Source organism: Pituophis catenifer, unplaced genomic scaffold, assembly GCF_029215685.1.
Source record: "Pituophis catenifer annectens isolate HBS135680 unplaced genomic scaffold, rPitCat1.0.hap2 SCAF_2, whole genome shotgun sequence".
NCBI lineage: Eukaryota > Metazoa > Chordata > Lepidosauria > Squamata > Colubridae > Pituophis > Pituophis catenifer.
The window spans coordinates 137584145-137597372 of NW_027256882.1; positions in this window are offsets into that span (position 1 = coordinate 137584145).

Below are 13228 nucleotides of genomic sequence, written 5' to 3' on the forward strand. Positions count from 1 at the left end.
CATTCTTGAACTTTCAAAAGTGACTACTCAATCCACTGCATCTTCTTCATCGTCTGGGGTGAAAGCACCAATCAAGCACACATTTCTATGTGTGTCAAATTCTCACAATTGAAAGTTTTCAATTATATTGCTTGACCAGATAGGTAACCTGCCAGGTTCCTGACGGAGCTTGGGACATTTCCCACTGACCTATCCCGCGATTCGCCAGAGGTCCTGGTGGATGCCTGGGAATGGGCTGCCACGTGCTGGATCAAATCACTCCCTTGCGGCCTCTCCTCCGACAGGGATCCCGGCCAACTCCATGGTTTTCCATGGAGCTCAGGGAAATGAAACATCGGAAGAGATGCCTGGAGGGCTGTTGGATGTCTTCCCATTCCGAGTCTGACCGAACACAGTTAAGAACCCGTATTAGGTCTTATCTTGTGGCGATGGAAGCGGCGAAACGTGACTATTTCGCTGCTCTCATTGCGTCTGCAGAAAATCACCCAGCAGCCTTGTTCCGAGTGACCCGTTCCCTTCTCCATCAGGGAGCGAGGGAGGACCCCTTGCAAGGCAGTGCTGAGGATTTTGCGCAATTTCTGCAAGACAAAATCGCTCAGATTTGGATGTGGTTGGACTCTGACTGGGCAGGATCCGACGAGGGGATGGGAGCTGATCTTGGAGGTAACATCTGGGTTGACTTTGATCCTGTTTCTATGGAGGAAGTGGACAGGATTGTGGGTAGACTGGGGGCCTTCACATGTTTATTGGACCCTTGTCCCTCCTGGCTTGTTGCGGCAACCAGGGAGGGGACTGGAGACTGGATCCAGGCAATTATCAATGCTTCATTGAGAAATGGGGTCTTCCCCGCCTTACTCAAGGAGGCGGTGGTTCGTCCCCTCCTCAAGAAACCAGCCCTGGATCCGGCCTCCCTGAACAACTTTTGTCCTGTCTCCAACCTTCACTTTATAGCGAAGGTTGTTGAGTCTGTGGTGGCGTACCAGCTTCCGCAATTCCTGGAGGAGACTGGTTATCTAGACCCGTACCAATCAGGCTTCAGGCGCGGACACAGCACGGAAACGGCATTGGTCGCCCTGGTGAATGATCTCTGATGGGCCCGGGATGGGGGTTATTCCTCCATCCTGGTGCTACTTGACTTCTCAGCGGCTTTTGATACCGTCGACCATGGTATCTTACTGCGATGTCTCGAGGGGTTGGGGGTGGGGGGTACTGTTTTACAGTGGTTCTCCTCCTACCTCTTGGGCTGTACGCAGTTTGTTTGGGTGGGGAGTCAGAGATCCTCCCCAAGGCCCCTTACTTGTGGGGTGCTGCAGGGGTTGGTTCTCTCCCCCCTGCTCTTTAACATCTACATGAAGCCACTGGGTGAGATCATTCGGGGTTTCAGGGTGCGGTATCATCAGTATGCTGATGATACCCAACTGTACATCTCTACCCCGGACCAACCTAGGGATGCCCTTTCCGTAATGTCTAAGTGCCTGGAGGCGGTGCGGGTCTGGATGGGTAGGAACAGGCTCAGGCTCAACCCCTCCAAGACAGAGTGGCTGTGGATACCGGCATCCCATGATCTAGCTCCCCCATCACTGTTGATGGGAGGGGAGTGTCTTGCTCCCTCAGAAAAGGTTCGTAATCTTGGTGTCCTCCTTGATTCACGGGTGTCTTTAATGGACCATCTAATGGCCGTGACAAGGGGGGCATTCGCACAGGTTCACCTGGTGCGCCAGTTACGACCCTTTCTAGACAGGGACGCCCTCCGTACGGTCACTCATGCTCTCATCATCTCTTAGTTGGATTACTGCAATGCCCTCTACATGGGGCTGCCCTTGGGGTGTACCCAGAGGCTCCAACTGGTCCAGAATGCAGCCGCGCGAGTAGTTACGGGTGCGTCCCGTTACTCCCACATAACACTGCTATTGCACGAGCTGCAGTGGTTGCCAGTGGTCCTCCGGATCCACTTCAAGGTGCTGGTACTCACCTATAAAGCCCTCCATGGCATGGACCTGGGGTATCTGCAGGATCACCTCCTACCAGCCTCCCACCGCCCAGTGCGCTCACATAGGGCTGCCCTCTTCTGGGTCCCCTCAGCTAGACAGTTTCGGCTGGCGGTCCCCAGGATGAGGGCATTCTCTGTGGTCGCACCGACCCTCTGGAATGGGTTGCCCACCGAGCTTCGGACGGCCCCCGACCTCCGCACCTTCCGCACCGACCTAAAGACATGGCTTTTTCACAAACTTCCCTAATCTGTTGTGGTTTTTAACTTGGGGATTGGGGATTTTAATATTATTTAACTCTTATTTATTGCCGGGTTGTTTTATTGTTGTGAGCCGCCCCGAGTCCTGCAGGAGAAGGGCGGCATATAAATCTGACAAAATAAATAAATAAATAAACTAGGCATCTCCACTGATAAAGCATTTGTTTACAATTCCAACTGAGCATCAACAGAAGGAATACCAAGAAATAGGAGAAAGCCTCATTTTAGTAAGTTTAAAGACCTACATTTATTACAGTGAAACCAGTCTATGCAATTTAATATAAATTAAAGCAAAAAAAAAAAAACCTCATCATAATTTTAGTTGGTTTTGAGAAGTATCTGATTATAGCAAATTAAACATGAATCAATTGTTCTCAAATAATTCATTTCATTTGTTTCTTCTCAGATTTGTGAAAGGAAAATAAAAGTAATTTTAATAAAAGTGCAGTTTTTATCTTAACAAGCTTCTTTTCCTTGTCCCCAGAAAACAAGTAGACAGGGAAGTATAATTTTAAAATATATGTATTGGTCCCTGAAATGGCAATATATCATTAAGGCAGCAGGGTTTGGGTTGTTGTTGTTGTTTTCTTTTCTTTTTTTCTTTTTTTTTTCTTTTCTTTGTATTTATGCTGACGGCATTGCACTGGTTAGGAGGTTAACCAGTGACTAAATGTATAATACATTTTTTTTATCTACCAATCTCTCTGACATGTTTTTGATTAAGGAAGTGTTTTGTTCAAGATTAACAATTAAGGAACAATAGATACATAACTGTGTTTTTAGTAGCTATTCAAGATTACCATACCTTCTAATCCACTGAAGACAAAGGCTGAATTCAGCTTCTCACCTGAGAAAATTGCACCCTCATTCCGTTCCCCATGGAACAGAAGGCTAATTTCATTGTTTATACCAAGAACTGCTTACTTGCACAAAGATGAAGGAAATTATGTCATTTTCTGCTGCCAGCACAGTGAAGCTGAAGTCATGGTCCTGCTGCTGTCATATAGCTTGCCAAAATCCTTAGGAAAAACACCCAGAAAAATCCAAAATACCTCCTTCCTCCAATTAAATATAATGTCTGGAAATAAAACAGAAAGAATGAGTCTAAGAAGATTTCAATGACCAGAAAAGCGCAAAAGAGAGAAGCTTGCTATGGATTTGCAATGTCATGCAAAAATAAGAGGCCCCCCCCCCCAATACAATGGGGGGGGGGAACCCTTATGGAACAGTATGAGCCTTTCCATAGCCTGCATGCTTCGATTTATCATATTCATGATTTTGGAAAATTCCAGTTATGAACACAAGCACATCAAAATTGTTTATCAAGTAAGATTAAGATTAACCCTTAAATTCCATATACATAGTAAATTATTAGGAACAAAACTCTTTATATTTAATCTAGGATTATGCACAATTTGATTGTGGAACAAAAGAGTATAGACTATAATGCAATATAAATATATTCCTCTCCCACTGTTACTTAAATTATGTCCAAACTCAGACCATGATGGTGATTCAGCTGAACATCTAAATATTTTACTAGAATTTCTATCATGGCAGTCACTTAGGTGAGATGAGCGATGTATAAATTTGATAAATTAATAAATTCCAGCAGATCCTACATTTCTTCAGCCAGCTGAGCTTATTGTATTGAATGTATTAAATAATAACATTTAGAAAGGGAAGGCATGTTTTAGGAGAGCACAAACAGAGAAATATATATCCAGGAAGCAAAATGGCTTTTTTGTCGTTTCCATATAGTTTGAGAAAAATATACCATTTAACATAAAGATGTCATCCCATGTGAAATGGATGGGATTGAAGAGCAGCTTTTTCCAACCAGGTGTTGGAGAAGCTGTGAGATTACATGGGCATCTGATAATCTCATGGAAACATAACATACATATTTTTCGGAATATAAAACACACCTACCTTTTTTGGTGAGGAAAAGAAGAAAAAGAAATCTCCCTCTGCTTCTGAACAATTTTGCCTCCTTGCAGCAAACAGCAAACAGCCTGCTTTACTTTCAGTTTCATTTTCTGCATAGCTTGATTAGCACAAGAAAAAAAAATCTGCTCCAGCAATTTACCTCTTTGCAGCAAGCAACAGAGCCCTGCACAAAACAGCTGAGAGCAAATCAGCTGAGAGTCGGGAGGCAGATCCAATCAACTTGTGCTAATTAGGCTGTGCTGAAGCTGAAAGGAGCTGTTTTTTCTTTCTGTTTGCTTGCAAGGAGGTAACTGCTGGGAGGCAGAGGCCAAAGGGTGGGGGCCAGTGGGCGGGCGCTGTATTCCGTGTATAAGACACCCTAAATTTTCACTCCCTTTTAGGGGGGAAAAAGATGTCTTATAATCTGAAAAATACCATATGTCCTGACTTGGAATTTGAGATCAGGAAGAAAAGCAGAGATGAAAAATAAGGTCAGTCAAAAGCCTTTTTATTACTTGAGGCAAAGGTCAGTTTTCACTCTTTCAATTATGTGCACAAAGACAGCAAGACTGGCATGGGAGTCTTGCTCCAACATTGATGGTAGATCACATTTTCCATCAGGGAACTTCTGAAAGCAGCAGGAATCACAATTAGGAGACTTACGAGACTGCCTTCTGCCTCCGATAGCCTCCCATCGACCAGTACATTCCCACAGAGAGGGTCTCCTCAGGGTGCCGTCGGTTAGACAGTGTTGACTGGCGACCCCTAGGGGAGAGCCTTCTCTGTGGAGGCACCTGCCCTCTGGAACGAGCTGCCCCTGGAGATTTGTTGGATTCCCGACCTCCGTACCTTTCGCCACGCCCTTAAAACACTATTATTCCATTAAGCAGGGCTGGCCTAAAATATTATTTTAATGGGTTATTTTATTTTAGATTATTGGCCAAACTATTTAATAATTTTAAATTGTTTTTAACTTTTATATTGTTGGTTTTTTATCTTGGCTGTACACCGCCCTGAGTCCTTTGGGAGAAGGGCGGTATAAAAATTGAATAAAACTCAAACTCAAACTCAGACTTGGAGTAGTTAGTATAATATACTCAGGTCCTCTTCTAAAACCTTGTTTTCCATCTCTCAGCTATATATGCCACCAAAGGTAGTTCCTCCACTCTGTGTACTGGTATAGCTGCTGGTTGCAGTAAATAATGTATTCCCAAGGCCCATCGGCATCCGCAAGTCTTCTAAGAAATGGAAGGTCCTTTTGTACCTTCCTGAAGGGCTGTACCCACTGTTGCTTCTGCTATATTGATAAAGCTAGGAAACAGCAGACAAAGGAGGCATCACCAGAATCTCAGCTACTGTCCTCCACTGGCCCTCATAATAAATATCCACACAGATGGGATTTTTAATCACCCAGTTACACTGTGCCATTGTACATGCCAGCAAACAGAGAAGAGAAAGTTAGCAGTGGCTGGATACAAACCTTCTCCAGCCTGGCACCACTCAATATGCAGGATACTGTTTTCAGAATTCCTATTCAGCGTGGCTAGATGGATTGAGCCAATCCATCTGGACAGCAGTAGGTAAGGAAGGCTGTACTAAAAGGAGGAGCCTGAAATATCTATTAGCAATTCTTTTTTGCTTCAAATTCCTGATAGTTTATGGGGTTACTTGCCTCTAGCTAGATAATCCATAGTGCTTATTGTTCGTCCTGGTGATGAGGATGAGGATAATGATGGGTACAATTTCAGAGCTGCTACTTTGAATTATTAGCCTAAAATAACTGCTTTAATTAAAAATTATATCCTGAATCACTTTCTACTGTCACAAACTTTCTTGATATTTATATTTCAGAATAAAATGTTATATCCTAATTCAACAGTTGCTTCCCCCTCCATCATTGTAGTGAATGTTTACCACTTGATTAAATAAATACACCATGATAGTCGTCAAGAATTGCTGTTGCAAGTGAAATTCTGTAAAATACTGCAGCTTCTGCCAATCAAATAGATCACTACATTGATGTGATTATGGAATGCCCAAAGTTGTCCAGAAGATTCCAGATTTGGGGTCAGGGCATGGTTTGTTAGCATCATTAATAGCGGTGCTTCAGATATGGGTTCAAGCCTATCAAATCTCAACTGAAGTACTGTAAATCTTATTCCTTTTCTAATGACCACCATTGCATTGAAATTGGTCATCATTTCTTGCAGTTTAATACATCAACCTATGCTTTATCCACTTCCCGGTAGAATACAGTTTGCTCAGATCCTTATTTCAGAAGTCTGATCCTGTTGTCAGGTTAAGTTAGTTTGGTTTGCACAGGTCTCCAGGATTAGATTTTTAGATTTATCTTATTTTGTTAAACTGTCAGAATCTCTGAAAAGCCCAGCTTATCAAATAAGTTAAATAAATTTAGCCATAGCAGACAAAGTACTAGCAACCAAAAGAAAGACATTTGTAACAAACTTGGTGGACAAATATGCCCTAACTGAAGGATACCTTTGACTTGCTTTAAGCCTGCCTTAGTCAGCTGGTCCAGAGAGCTAGAGTTTGTGTAAGATAATGCCTTTTGCAAACAGTAAGCAGCCCATCTCGTGAGGCCCAAGCCCAAAGACAAGACAGTGAAATCCAATTGAGTTCAGTCCTTTACTTACTTGTACCTAATGGCAGAATCTTGCCAAACTAAAACTATAACTTTCTAATCTAGTCAATATATCCAGAGAGAGATTTTATAATCTATCTACTACTAAAATTCTTGTGTCTGTAACAAAAGCACTGGACAAAACAGTGCATCAAAGAACAGCAGTTCTTGATTCAAGATACCACAAATGAACTAACTTATGGAATGCATCCAAAACCTGGGACCCTTGACTCCCATGGGATTGAAATTTGGTAAATTTGTGGTGACTTCAGTGCTGCTGCGTTGTTGCCCAGAAGTAGATCAGACCCACACTCACCCTTTCGAGGTCAGGTAGACTAGTCCCATGGTTATCAGTCAGTCATAATCAATTCATCATGAAGTTGGAAATCACCCCTGCCTGCTCCCACTGCTTTTTTTGCCTTTGGTCATACTATTTCTGTTTAAGTAAAGGAAATGTCTCCAAAATGACAATCCAACAGGTCAAGGGTTGTCTAGTTATTTTTAAATCTAATTGTAAACTATGTTGAAATGTTTTACAAGAAGTGGTATACAAATGCTGCCAAGATGGGGGTGGTTGATTGAAAACCGCTCATGTATTAGAGATGGAAACTAGTTAGATTGTTCTCTGTCCCCACCAACATTTGGATGGTCTCCATTGACCCACCTCTCCACTGTAGCTGTCTGACATTTATATGTTCTAAGAATAACTTTGAGGTCTATGTGGAACACAGAGGCATTAAATAGCTTATTGCATCCTGGAGATTAGCTTTACAATTTCCCTCTTTTTTTTTTTTTTTAAAAAAAAGTAAAGCCTATTTACAATATCAGCTTGCGTAAGGCACTTGGCAAGCCCCAGGAATGGATCTTGAAGTACCTCGATGCTCAAAGGGCATCTAAGCTATCTGTAATAGATACTTTATGTTGAAAACATAAGCTTCTAATCTGTTCCCCTCTCCCATTCTGAATGAAAATGAGGGAATTGCCTGCCTAAAGTCTGGCTAGATTTATCACATTAAATTACGATCTCACATTCCTTTTAATGAACCTAGTGGTCCCTTCTCTCATGAATGAATTTGCTTGAAAGACTGTATAGTATAGCAATTTTCCTCTTACTGCTTCTCCATTTCCTCTTGAAGCAAAATATGTTGGGGGCTCTAATAAATGCCTTTGCATATAATATACTATATACTAAATATAAAGAATAAAAGAACTATTGTATCCCTTGTGTTTTCATATTTGTTGAGGTCTTTCTAGATACTGTGTTTAATCTACCAAGGCTTCAGAGCCCTTATTGATCTAGAAAAAGGTTGATTACACTGCAGTGGACTCACCACTGGTGGACATTGAATTAGAAACTATACCTCTTTATTGCAATTATCACTCTTCTACTGCTGTGGAGTGTATGGACATTGTCCTTACATTCTCCTCATTGCATTGGCTAGAATTCCCTTTAGCCAGCAATGAGAGAGTACCAAAAGGAGATTGGCCAGCTTTTTACCCTATCTTAATCTTTACTTCTCAGTGTTGCCATTTTGCTGTTAGGAAGTGGCAGAGGAGGAAATGGGAGAAAACCAGAGCACCGTGGTCTCCTGGCGTCTGGAGAAAGGTGTAATACCAAAATTAGGACATGGTGTTCTTATCAAACAAGCAAGAGTTCCTATCAAACAACTATCATCGCCGCACGGATTAACATCTGGGGTTCATCAGTTTATAGTTTCAAGATGGTTAGAAGTGCAACTTGTGAGGTATAGAAGGGCGGCATTCATCTGAAATGGGTGGTATCCTCACACACAAGGGTCTGATTCTCCTACCCTGGCAAAGACAACAATTGTAGGTCACTTGCAGTGATGCTGACAGCAAGTAGTTTAAGACTGTCACTTGTTTATGCTATCAGATTTGGATTGCAAAACTCTAGATGGCTGCTGTGTTTATTGTTATCTGGCAGGCATCTGCAGTTTTGCAATAGCAATAGCACTTAGACTTATATACCACTTCAAAGTGCTTTACAGCCCTCTCTAAGTGGTTTACAGAGTCAGCATATTTCCCCCAATGATCTGGGACCTCATTTTACCCACCTTGGAAGGATGGAAGGGTGAGTCAATCTTGAGCCTGGTGAGATTCAAACTGCCAAATTGCAGGCTGCTGGCAGGCATCAGAAGTAGCCTGCAGTACTGCATTCTAACCACTGCATCACTGCTGCTCACTGCGCAAACCAGAATTGGAAGTCTGACATCATATTACTGAAAGGTCAAAACAATTATAATACCCTGAGAAGTTTAAACTGCTTTCCTACCCCCATGTACAATACTCAGGGTGCTCAGCTCTTGCAATTCTTATTCAGAACAGATGCAGCAGCATTTAGAAGCCATAGATTGGGAAGTCTTCTGGAGAGGCAAGCCTCTTGCTCTCCCACAGCAACTGTGTGATAAGAAAATGTGACCATCCATACAGCCTAAGCACAGCAAAATGTGGCAGTACAGCAAGAATTTCTGACTATGCATTTCCATAAACCCGCACAATGGCATAGTCCAGTAAGTTTCCACTTGAGACAAATATTTTGAATCTATTAAATAAATATGTCAGTGGACAGAAAAGGGAAAGTATTTTTTCCATGGACCAAAGCTAGATCTCTCATGCTGATTTTCATCTTACCCCTTGGGGAATTACAAAACATCCAGTTTCAGGAAGCTTTTTAGCAAGTTTTAACAATATAAGAATATAATATAAGTTTTTTTAAAAGCGGCAAGTTTCAGAATTTGAAAGAGTTGGACAGTTAGGGATTTCATGTCATGGGAAGCTTATTCAGGGAATATTTCCTTGGTCTGGAGCTCATAAATGTATTAAAAAGCATAAACAGAAACTCATGTTGCTTCCCAGTAGATCATTTGCAATTTCTTGTTCCTTGACTGATTCAAAAGCCCAGATGGACACTGAAAAATAAATGAAAGATCAACACCTCTGCACTGCAGAATTAATCTGAGATCATTGCAATCCATCAACCATTTTTCGTAACCATATCAAACTTTAAAACCAATATCAATGTGTAATAAAAGAGGATAAAATCAGTAGTGATGGCAAGCAAAACTATTACATTTTAGTTAAACTAATATCTCCAAAACTATCTAGCCAAACATGATATTATTGTGATAGTTAAAATGGAAAAGAAAAACCCCACTTCCCAATCCAAAAGATACACTAACTTGTTTGAGTTAATGTGAACTTTAGGCTTGGTGCCATGCAGTAACATCTCATAAAGAGATTTTTTTTTCCGTTTTCATTTTTATTTATTAAATTTATTTTACCTTAGGAGGTGACACTGCATAGCATCAACCTAAAGTTCACACTAAGAATAATTTAGACTGCCTTGTACTCTTTGGGTCAAAAGCAAAACTTGTTTTACACTTATAACATATTCAAAAGTACTGGGAAACAATAGCATACACGTAATGAGCAATTCATATATGCAAATGGGAGGCAGCATCCTAGGCAGAGGTGGGTTTCGCAGGTTCTGACCAGTTCTGGAGAACCGGTAGCAGAAATTTTGAGTAGTTCGGAGAACTGGTAGTAAAAATTCAGACTGGCCTTGCCCCCATCTATTCTCTGCCTGCCAAGTCCCAGCTGATCGGGAGGAAATGGGGATTTTGCAGTAATCTTTCCCTGGATTGGAGAGGGAATGGAGATTTTACAGTATCCTTCCCCTGCCACGCCCACCAAGCTGTGCCATGCCCACCAAGCCACACCCACAGAACTGGTAGTAAAAATGTTTGAAATCCACCACTGATCCTAGGGCATGGTTTGAGAGTATGTGATGTGTGAATAGGTCAATAGCTTTAATGATAAGTTTAGATTCTCTGAGAGATTCGCCTGTTGAGCACAGGACATTCCTCAAATCAGCTGAGAGAATTAGCCCTGTTCAGCAGATCATACTGAGGCCTTAAGTAAAGTCTTCACGCTAGCAACATGGAAACTAATTTGGAAAATTAGTGAAGTGAAGCCAATCCAATTGCAGAGATTTCTATAACTTTTTCCAATCTGCTTTCAGTCAATTTTGTTAAAAGAAAATCTGAATAATCTTGCTTTCTGCTGAAATGAATGGTCAGGAGCATGGCTGTCTAAGGAATTCTGGGAGTTGAAGTCCAGAAGTCTTAAAATTGCCAAGTTTGAAGGCCCTTGGTCAAGAACACAAGTGTGGCTGAATAAATTCCTATGTGTTTCACAATGGGAAAAGTCAAATATAAAACAAAGAAGCTCTTTCTGGATCCGGCTGTTTTGGCAAACTACCGTCCTGTCTCCAATCTTCGCTTTGTGGCAAAGGTTGTCGAGAGTGTGGTTGTACGACAGCTCCCACAGTACCTGGATGAAGCTGTCTATCTGGATCCGTTCCAGTCCGGCTTCAGGCCTGGGTACAGCATGGAAACGGCATTGGTCGCATTGGTCAATGATCTCTGGAGGGCTCGGGACAGGGGATGTTCCTCTGTCCTGGTCCTATTAGATCTCTCAGCGGCTTTTGATACCATCGACCATGGTATCATGCTGCGCCGGCTGGAGGGGTTGGGAGTGGGAGGCACCGTTCTACGGTGGTTCTCCTCTTATCTCTCTGACCGGTTGCAGTCCGTGTTGGCTGGGGGGCAGAGGTCAACCTCGAGGCACCTTGTTTGTGGGGTGCCGCAAGGGTTGGTCTTGCCTCTCCTGTTCAACATTTATGTGAAGCCGCTGGGCGAGATCATCTGTGGATTTGGGGTGCGATGCCATCTGTACGCTGATGATACTCAGCTGTACATCTCCACCCCAGACCACCCCAACGATGCCCTTGAAGTGATGTCCCGGTGCCTGGAGGCCATGCGGGTCTGGATGGAGAGGAACAGGCTTCGACTCAACCCTTCCAAGACTGAGTGGCTGTGGATGCTGGCGTCCCGCCAGCTGGTGCCATCTCTGGCTATTGGGGGCGAGTCATTGGCCCCCACGGAGAGGGCTCGCAACTTGGGCGTCCTTCTGGATGCACGGCTGTCTTTAGAAGAGCATATGATGGCCGTGGCCAGGGGGGCTTTTTATCAGGTTCGCCTGATACGCCAGTTGCGTCCCTTTCTGGATCGGGACTCCCTATGCATGGTCACTCATGCCCTCGTCACCTCTCGCCTGGACTACTGCAATGCAGTACTGCCTCTACATGGGGCTCCCCTTGAGGAGCACTCGGAAGCTCCAGATGGTCCAGAACTCGGCCGCGCGGGTAATTATGGGGGCGACATGGCGCTCACATGTGACACCTTGCCTGCGCGAGCTGCACTGGCTTCCGGTGGTCTTCCGGGTGCGCTTCAAGGTATTGGTTCTCACCTTTAAAGCGCTCCATGGCTTAGGGCCCGGTTATTTGCGAGACCACCTTCTGCCACCGATAACCTCCCACCGGCCAACTCGGTCCCACAGAGAGGGCCTCCTTAGGGTGCCGTCGGTCAAGCAATGTCGACTGACGACCCCCAGGGGGAGAGCCTTCTCTGTGAGGGCACTCACCCTCTGGAACGAGCTACCCCCAGGAATACGACTAATCCCGGACCTCCGGACCTTCCGTCGAGCTTTGAAGACCTTCCTATTTCAGCAAGCTGAGCTGGCTTAAAATTTTAATGGGTTACTTTAAGGGTAATGGGTTTTAATGTTTTGGGTAGCCAATTCGATTTAATTCTGCTTTTAAATTATTTTAAATTTTGTATTGTATGTATTTTAATTTTGGCTGTGCACCGCCCTGAGTCCTTAGCGGTATACAAATTTAAATAATAAATAAATAAATAAATAAGTATTTGTACATTTAAGCAGATCTCTCAAATAAAGATGAACGGCATTAAGTTCAAGTGAGACATTTTGCTTTTGATCACATGGATGAAACTTGGAAGAATCAGTCCACAAACTGGCTGCTACTAGCTACTAGCTCCCTTAGAGCAGTTTTTCAACTTTTGTCATAATGAGGTCTAATTAAAATGATATATGACCTTATCCAATGCTAAATATGAGAGAAAAGATGCCACTGCCCAGCAGGTTAGAAGGAAATAGCTTCATATTTACTCTGCACCCCTACATGCAATGAGGTCACACTCATTTTAAAAAGGTATAATTTTTAGTATCTATGCTAATCAGAATGAGATATACAATCATGCTTTCTTCCTATAAATATATCTACTTAGGTTTGTAGATAAAGATTACAGAAAATACCGTGTGAGAAGGAGCTATGGTCAAAACATAATTTTATGTGGCATATGTCAATAGTGTATATATGTCATTTAGAGAGGAGGCATGGGTATGGGACAGAGAATTGACTTTTATTCTAAACTATTTTTATTCATTATCAGAGGTACTGGAGAGTTGCAGCATTGGTCCTGATAAACTTCTAAACAGAAGGAGAAGAACATCAAAGAAGTTGCTTT